This window comes from Arachis ipaensis, chromosome B8, assembly GCF_059453495.1.
Source record: "Arachis ipaensis isolate K30076 ecotype BB chromosome B8, ASM5945349v1, whole genome shotgun sequence".
NCBI lineage: Eukaryota > Viridiplantae > Streptophyta > Magnoliopsida > Fabales > Fabaceae > Arachis > Arachis ipaensis.
This window is the reverse complement of record NC_142443.1, coordinates 115,209,174-115,219,232: the sequence shown is the minus strand read 5'-3', so window position 1 is coordinate 115,219,232 and position 10,059 is coordinate 115,209,174.

Below are 10,059 nucleotides of genomic sequence, written 5' to 3'. Positions count from 1 at the left end.
TGGAGACAAAATTCTTAATTAGGTGGGTAGGATGTAAACCCCACAAAAATAATAAATAATTAGACAATAAATTAATTATTATTTAAAAAAATTAGGATATTAAATTTGTTAGTTTAAAGAAGTAAAAATAATTAAAATATTAATTTTAACATCAATTTTAAATATTTTGGCCCAAAACTGAGCTAATACGCCGAATCAATTCGGCCAGACTCAAACTGGACCCAAGGCACAACATATAAATACAAGAATACAGCCCTTCTCCCTTAATCAAAAGGAAGTCACGCTGAATTGGTGGAATGGAGGAGCAAAGCAAGAACTAAACCCCTAACCTCACATTTAATTCCATTTATCTTCCATCCCGGAGCTCCAATCACCGCACCGTTTGTGGTCACGCGACCACCGCGTCGAGCTCTTCAAAACCATACAAGAATTGTGATAAATAAATCTCAGTTTAACACTTAGTCTCTCTCTCCCCCAATTTCAAAATTTTAGATATTGGGTATTAAAGAATTGAATGATTTTGATGATTTAGGTGAACTCTAGTAACGAAAAATTGTTGGGCTTTATCCAATTGTCCGTGGGTAACGGTAAGGAACTCAAAACCCTTGTGGATGTTTTGGGGAGTTTTGGTGTTGTTTTGGGTATAAAACTTTCCTTTAAAATTGAGAATTTGAAAAGAGTAGAGATTTTGGTATTTTTGGTAAAACTTTATTTTTGACCAACTTTGGCGGGTCATAACTTGACTTCCGGACCCTTAAATTTTGTCAAACTTCTTTCAAATGAAAATTGGGTCCGTGAAGTTTATAACATTTGAAAAACGAGCTAAAAATAATTTTTAACAAAAAAGTTCATGCACACTCAAAGTTTGCTGTAAAAATCTGATTTTCTGCAGACTTAGCAGCTTTTTGGGAGAAAGGGGTGCATGCGTATGCGACATGCCATGCGACGCGAAGATTACCATTATTTTGTAATCCCGCGTACACAGGGCATGTCATGTGTACGCGACTTTGTCGAAAATCATAGCATTCGTACGCGGAAACGTGCATGCATACGCGAGACTTGGCTGTTGTCCACAACACTCGCGTACACAAGAGAGGCATCGGTACGCGAGAATGTAAATTTTGGACGTCCGCGTTTTCGCGTACGCAGACGTGGCCTCGCATATGGGGAACCCCTGTCTTGGCTGAAAATGACATTTTTGAATGCTTAACCAATCCTCTAATTTTCCAAACCTCTATAACTACCTCGTAAGACTTAAACCCTAGTTTCTAATCATAGGAAGAAAAGTGGACCCATAGAGGGAGGTTGAGGAGGAAAGAACTTGAATTGAGATTTATAAACAAAGTTGAATATGCTATGAAGGATGATAAAACTAATGTTGGTTGATTGAGGAAGTGCGAAATGTAAAGATTATTATGAATAAAAGCCATATTGATAATGATTGATTAATACTAAATGATTATAACATATGCATTTCTATTTATCTGAGATATAAGTTTCTCTGGGTAGACACAGTGGCTTGCCACCACTTGCTCTAGGTCGAGACTCAATACTTGTAACACCCTAACTTTTAGCACCTCATGATCGTACTAAAAGTTCAGGCGTTACTTACCTCTAGACCTTTTTATTTTATACTATCTTTATTTAATATTGAGCTTTCGCGAATACAAGCCGAAATTTAATTAAGAAAATGAAGATTTTGTACTTTAAATCATTTAATCACAAATATATATATTATATTCACATAGCATTATATACATAGTCTTATCCAAAGATTTTCAAATACAAGTCCTACCCCTCTCAAAACCAAAACAATAAACGACGAGGGGAAAAATAAAACCTAAGACTGAACCAAATACAGAATATGTGAATACATATATACATAAAATTCTGTAGTTCGGTCGTGGCTCTGCGCCTAGGATTCCTGAACCTGCCGCTGAAAAAGAAAATCTGTAGAGGGTGAGAACATCGTCTTCGCAGGTTCTCAATAGGGACAGTAAATGCCATAAGAGTAAAAAAATAAATTGCAAATAATTACTTTATAACTTTAAAATAATTACCTTTAGAATTCTTTAAAACTCACTTTAAAGACTTTAGTTAGTTCTCTGTAAATTAAATCATTTTAAGCAAATTCCAATCACGTCATTCGGTTTTGAGTTTCAGTAATCAGTTTTTGGTTATCTTAATCCCTGACATATACAGAAACCAACAAGCACAAGCACACATGCAATACAAGCACATAATCAATTCACGCATAAATCAAATATAAGGAAATTCACAAATATTACAGCACAACACACAGAAATACACATGCAATTCACACAAATGCATATGATGAATGCCTTTCCTATGTAGGCCATGAGCTCATGCGTCGGTTGTCTATCTGCAACCCGGTGTTACCCAGGACGAACCCCGAATATGGTTTCTCCACTGTGTCAGGTAGGCGCATTGGTATTATCATGGGCGAACCCATGTCAGTCAGGATACCTTGGCATCACGGGTTTACCTGTGTCAGTTAAGCCGGATCATAATCGTAATAATTTTTGCTAGCATCTCTAATGTGCATCACAGTGAGAAACAGGCTATCAGTCAGGCAGGCATTACCGCATTAACAACCTTAGGCTATTAGTCAGGCAGGCGCTCTCGCATTAACAATTGGCACAAAGCCTAATCAAACAACCAATTCTCAATTATCTTTTTCATTCATAGTTTCTCATTCCTTTTCTTTTTGTCATACCTCTGCATCATCAAATAATCAATCACACCTCTGCATCACCACATAATCACTCACACCTCAGCATCACCAGAAAGATACACTTTCATTCATTCATCAACCGTAACCTCAAAATGTTTAGTTTATACGTATCCAAACTTCTTTAACGTTTAATCGAGATGAAATTCTTTTTCTTAATAAATTGAATTCAAACCATAACTTAAAACAAAATATTTTCTCAATAAATTGAACTTAAAATATAATACTTTTCGTAATAAATCGAAATAAAATAATATGATTCTTAAATCAAATTTTCTTTTAAATAACACGTTACACAAAGCCTCGGAGTTTTATAAAAAATTTTGCAGCATTTCCTCTAAAATTCGGGCTTTACCACCTTTCAAGGGTCCCAACCAAATCATTTTCAATTTTCAAAAATCATTTCCAACTCTCAATGTATTGCCAATAAATCAAACCAATATTTTCTCAAACTCTTTCCAACGGTTTCAAACCCAAGTCACTCTTTAATATAAATGTATAACTCAAACTTTCAATACAAAACTCTTTTCTCAATATGAGTAAATATACAAACCAGATCTTTTCCAACATAAAATCATTTCTCAAAATAAGTCTATATAAATCGGATTTCTAATACAAAGATCGTTTCTTAATATAAATATATATAAATCAGATTTCCAAAATAAAATCACTTTTTCGTATATTTTTACAAGAATTCGAACAGAACCTCCCCTTAAAATTAGACTTCACCACCCTTATGGGCTCCCTCACTTTCATAATTTCTCAACAGTTTACCAGCCTTTTATCAGCACTTATTAAACAAAAGGTTCTCAATAATCAACATATTTTATCACCATATGATTTCAATAATTGTAAAATCATTTATAGACCCTGATCACTACTACTTTTAGTTAAGGAATCAATTTTAGGAACTCAATTTAGAAATCCAAACTCAATCTATTTAACATTCATCAAACCTCCATTTCATAAATTACTCATTAGAATTTGATTCAACAACTAATCACAATGCTATTAAGTAGAAATCAGAACTTCCAACAAGCATTCAATTCCAAACAACCTTGCAAGATGCACATAAACACTAAACGAATTTCAATTCACACGTACTTAATCATCATCATACTAACACCAAAATCAATTATCATTAACTTTCACAACCAAAAATTCAATCACAATTACAGCCAAAAATCCAAACTCAATAACGTTATAATTATTAATATATTTGCAAATATCTACTATACTTTTTGGGCATTCTTAAATTAAAAACGGTTAATTTTAAAATAAAATTCCCTACCTCAGTGTCGTATTAACAACTCGTATTAACAACGCAATCGAGACAGCAGTAGCGGTATCAACCAAACAACAGCAGTGTTGTTTCCCACAGAAGTGATGATGGTTGCAGCAGAACAAAAATTTTGAATTTAATGTAATCAAGGGCAAAAACAGCTCTGGAAATTCAAGACAAAACAAAGACTAGAATTGAATTAAAACAGGAACATGGCAATTACAGTAGTGACAAAATAGAACGTGCAAATGGATCAGAACCAAGAAAAAGATAAGACCAGAACCAAGGTAGCAGAATCAAAACCAGCAGCAGCAGCCCCGTTGTTGGCTTCCGACAGCGGCAACACCTCTGGCAACGGCTCCCACCGCAGCAAACTCCAACAATCGAAATATCAGAAACCAGAAGCAAGAATGGTCATGCCTATGGCAGTAACACTAACTCGATTAGTTCCGGTAGCTAGGGATTGACTTGGTTCGTCTTCAATAGTGGTGGCGGCGGTAACCCTAGCGATGGCGATAATGGTGGTGCGCGACAGCGGCGACAGCAGCGGCGCTGCCTCTCTCTCTAGCTGCCACATTCTCCTTCTCTCTTGCGTCTTTGCTCTCTCGCATGCTACTCTTTCTTTCCTCCTCTTCTCTGCGATGGCGACGACCCCTTGGGCTCCACGGGTGACAGTGGTGCGCGGTGTTGGCGGCGAGGCAGCTCCGTCGTGGTCTCTCTCTCTCTCTTTCTCTCGTGTTGCTCTCTCTCTTTCTCTCGCGTCTGATTTCCCCTCTCTGTACGCAACTACGCATGTGTATGTTTGCGGTGTGTGGGTGTGGGTGGGATAAAGGGGAAAAGGATGGTGGTGGTGAGTAAGTGGCGAGGAGAGGGTGTGAGTTTGGTAAAAGGGGTTCGGGTCAGTAAAATTAGGGTCTGGAAATGGAAATTTAGGATTTGAGTAGAATATTAATTTAAAATTAAATTTAATTTAACATAATTAATTTTAATAATATTATTTATTTTTTTAAATTATAAATTATTTTTAATTAAATATTTTAATTTATAATTTAAAGATAAATAAATAATTTTTTTAGTTCATAATATTAACCAAAATTTTTAATTATTCAATTTAAATTGTATAAAATTTTTATTACTTTCAGTTACTAAAATTTTAAATTCCTAATAAGAAAATATTCAATTATTTAAAAAATTTTATAAATCTTAATAGAATTTAAACTCAAAATATCATAAAATTTAATTTAATTATTTTTAGAAAAATAATTTTCTTGAAATAAAATTAACAATAAATATAATAGGGTATGTTTAAAATGAACTCAACACTCATATTACATTTATATGGACCATTAGATTTTATTAGATTAAAATCAAAGGCTAATATAAAAGAAGAGTATTGATGGACTCTAATAAATAAAGAATATCATAGTACATAAATAAATGTTTTAAATAACAATACTTTAATACACAATATTTTAAATGGTAACAGAATCTTTTATTTTTAAATAAGGGATAAGTACGATTTTGGTCCCTCACGTTAAGGGTCAGAATCGAAATCGTCCCTCGTGTATATTTTGATTTAAAATCATCCTTAACGTATTTTTTTTGTATTAAAATCGTTTTTTTAAATTTTTTTGGACAAAAATGTCCTCCACTACCATCATCACCTTTACCTCCATCACCACCAGCACCTTTACTCCCACCACTACCACCACCACCTTTACCTCCACCACCAAGAAAAACAACATCAATAAAATCAACATCATCATCATCATCAACACCCACTGCCACTCCACCACCACCAACGCCGCCGCCGTCCGCCTCCCCCTCCGCCTCCCCCATCCCCTCACCCCACCCCCACCCCCACCCCGCGTCCCCTCCCCCTCACTGCCTCCCCCTTCCCCCCACCCCGCATCCCCTCCCCCTCCCCGTCTCCCCCTTTCCCACACCCCGCGTCCTCACCCATCCCCTCCCCCTCCCCGTCTTTCCACCTCCACCTCCACCTCCACCTCCACACAGAGAAACAGAAACAGAAAATCAACAAATTCAAGTACAAATTTAACACAAGCAGAAACAGAAAAGCAACAAATCAACAAATCAGTAACAATAATATTCCACAACAAAAGAAGAAGAAATCCAGAAATTCACAGAATTCCCAGAAGAAGAAGAAGCGGCGGGCGGCGGGCGGCGGGCGGCGGTGCGGCGGTGCGGCGGCGGGTCGGCGGTAAGAAGAAGAAGAAGAAGAAGAAGAAGAAGAAGAAGAAACGGGCGGCGGTGCGGCGGCGGGAAGAAACGGGCGGCGGTGCGGTGGCGGCAAGAAGAAGAAGCGGCGGGCGGCGGTGCGTCCCCCTTCTCTCCCCCCTCCACCCTCCCCCACCCCCTTTCTCGCCCCCTCCCCCCTCCCTTTTCTTTCTTTCTCTCCCCAGTCCCCACCCACTCCGCTTCTCTGATCCCTTTCTTTCCCCTCTTCTCTGCTCCCCGTCACAACCCCTCTCCTTTCTTTTTTCTTCCGACGACGACGACGGCAGTTCCAAGCTTCTCCTTCCCCCTTTCCCTCCCCTCCCCCCTTCGCATTTCCTTTCGGCCCCCCACCCCCCAAAAACGCGTTTCCTCTCCCCCTCCCCCAAAACGTGTTCTTTTCTTTTTTTTTTAATAAAATTTTTTATTTTTTTATTATTAAAATAGGAGTATTTTAGGAATAAAATTAAATTTTTTTAAAAAAAGGATGATTTTAATATAAAAAAATACGTTAAGGATGATTTTAAATCAAAATATACACGAGGGACGATTTCGATTCTGACCCTCAACGTGAGGGACCAAAATCGTACTTATCCCTTTAAATAATTAAATATAAAATACATAAATACAAAATACCTGAATATTTTTTATTAATTAAAATTAATTATTATACAAATTTTTTTATAATATTAAAAAATTATATTAAAATGATATTTTAAACTGTAACATAAAAATATAAAATAATTAAATTTTTATTTTATATTACTTGACAAATAATTAAATTATTATATTCAAAATTTATTAACTAACTATTTTTATTAAAGATATTATTATATAATATAATTTTTTATAAAAATATTTTTAAAATATAATTTATTTAAAATATTATATATAATACATGATATATATACGTAGATTATACAATCCTATATATATGTAAATTATATTTTAAAAATATTTTTATGAAAAATTATATTATATAATAATATCTTTAATAAAAATAATTAAATAATAAATTTTGAATATAATAATCTAATTATTTGTTAAATAATATAAAATAAAAATTTAATTATTTTATATTTTATATTATAGTATAAAATATCATTTTAATATAACTTTTTAATATTATAAAAAAATTTTGTATAATAATTAATTTTAATAAATAAAAAATATTTAGATATTTTATATTTATATATTTTATATTTAATTATTTAAAAATAAAAGATTCTGTTGCTAGTTAAAGTATTGTGTATTAAAGTATTGTTATTTAAAGTATTTATTTATGTATTATGATATTCTGTATTTATTAGAGTCTATCAATGCTCTTCTTTTGTATTAGTCTTTAATTTTAATCTAATAAAATCTAATGGTCTATATAAATGTGGCACATTCAATAAGCACATAAGTGTTGAGCTCATTTTAGACATACCCAATATAATAAATCATAAATAACCTATTATTTAATTTAAAAAAACTCGGGTGGTTATAATACTCTGTTGACCCTACATCGCAAGATGTGGCCGGACACTTTAACTAGCCGAAAATTCTCCCAATGAGATGATAAATGAATGATTGTGATTATATTCATTGACTCCTGGGGATGCGTGTACGGAGGAACTATCCAAGGTTAGCTATCGGACATGTCGGGTTTGGCTATATAACCGACGGATGAGACTTATCAGCCATACGACAGGCATGCATCATATGCATTTGTATGTTTTGTTTGAGTGCGCATTATTTGGTTTGCCTAACTGATTTGGCATGCTTATCTGCTATTTGTTCTACTTGCTGTGATTGCATCCTATTTGTGTTTTTCTTATATGTCTTGTATGTATTTGCATCTGAGAGACCCTTATTTGGCAGAGGAGTGATGAGGATAATTACTGGTGATTTTGGAGGGTTGAAAAAGATAAAAAGTGAAGTATTAGGTTAAAGTTAGTTTTAAAACCTAATACCTTAGATATCTTACCTAATTTCTGGTTTAGTATTGTTCTTTAAGTTTAATTCTGAGTGTTGGAGTTCTAGGATTGCCGCTGCCTTTTTCGGGACCTAACATATTACCTACGTTGGCACCTTTACCATGTCGAGAACCTCCGGTTCTCATTCCATATTATTGAGTTTGGAAAACTTCAAATTATTACAATGGTCAAACATTGTTAAAAATTATTATTAGGAATTATTAATTTGATTTTAGCTTCAAAATTATTTCATTAATAATTTCTGTTTTGTATGTAGAATTTTGATCATTGGGCATAAGCAACAAAAAGCCCAAAATATTGACAAAACATTCAGCCTTTGGCACAAAAAATATTTTTTTTTTAACATTGTGGCTGAATTATTCTTATGTTGATTGGGCTAAAAAATTATGGAGCAGCCCAAAATCATTGTGTTGAAAAACCAACATCATCATGGTCCGAATTTGAAAAGAAAAAGAAAGGAAAGAGAATTGGTTCGGTTACCTACTCTCTCTTTTGGTGAAATTCAAATTCAATTAACTTGGTTTAATTGCATTGGTAACAGGAAAGAGAAAGTTTACATTGATTTGATAGCTTTCAATGCCTCACACGTTATTATGCATAAAGAATGGGAAGTGGGTTTTAATTGATTTTAATTGATTTTAATTTCAAAGTTTTCTTTTTCTTCTCTCTCTTCTCTCTCTTGTTTTCTTGTGTCACTTTCATTAGGAAAAGAAGATGGAAGAAGCTATCAGATGTAGAAGCAGAGAAGTTAGGAAGAAGTAAGCGGCCAAGGTGATGATGGCCCTTGCAAAAAGAAGATCCAATGCATGGCGTGGCTGAGATCTTTTCCACTTATGGCAAGTTGTGGTGAAGAAGCTTCAAGATCTCCATGCCTAAAGTAGAAGCAATCTGTTCGGTCAGAGAGGAAGATCTCTGAGGTGAAGCTCGTTTTCACTTTTGTTCATCCATCACAGAAGGTAGCTACTGTAGCTACATGGAGGTAGAAGTAAAAATGGAACAGAAGGAACTGTCAAGGATCAAGAGTTCATCAAGGATCAGAAATCCTTCTTGGGGACCAAGTCAAGATGGAAGGCTCAAATTGATTAAGCTTGATGAGAAGGGATGAGAGAGAGGTAATTACATGTTGGTTTTGCTTTTGATTTTTCTCTTTCTTCTCTCTGTCTGAACCGGTTTTGAGTATTGAAGAAGAAGAAGGTGGCTTGGTTCAACCGGTTTCAACCTTGGAAGCTTCCCCTTCTATAATAAGGGTGAACGGCCAAGGGTTGAGGCAAGGAGAGTAAGCACAGAGTTCTCATAGCTACCCGAAGCTAACAAAGTTCTTCTCCTTTAATAGGTTTCATTTTGTTTTCTTTTCTTTAATTTTGTCTGTCTGAGTCTCATGGTGAAAAAGGCAAACAGTGTGAGATTTGTAAGAAAAAGCCAGTGAGAGGAAAAAGGCAGAGTGTACAAAATTAAAGAAAAAACCATAGGTGTCTTAGAGGTCCTTTGTACATCTATGTGTTGTGTATCATGATTCTGTGGGAATCTCCTTACAAGTTGGGTTAGCACTTAGCAGTTGAAAGCTTGGTTAGTGACCAAGTCAAGTTCAGTATTGGGAATATATTCTGGACTTGTCCCAAATAGGAAGGGTAGTTCCTAGGGAGAATTGGTGTTTGTAATCAGATGATTATAGTGAAATTCTGTCACTGTTGTGATGGAGACTGGATGTAGGCTGCATTGCACCTAGCAGCTGAACCAGGATACTTCTTGGTGTGATTCTCTCTTTCTCTTCTACTCCATTTCTGTTTCTGATGCGTAGGAGATAAAATTGA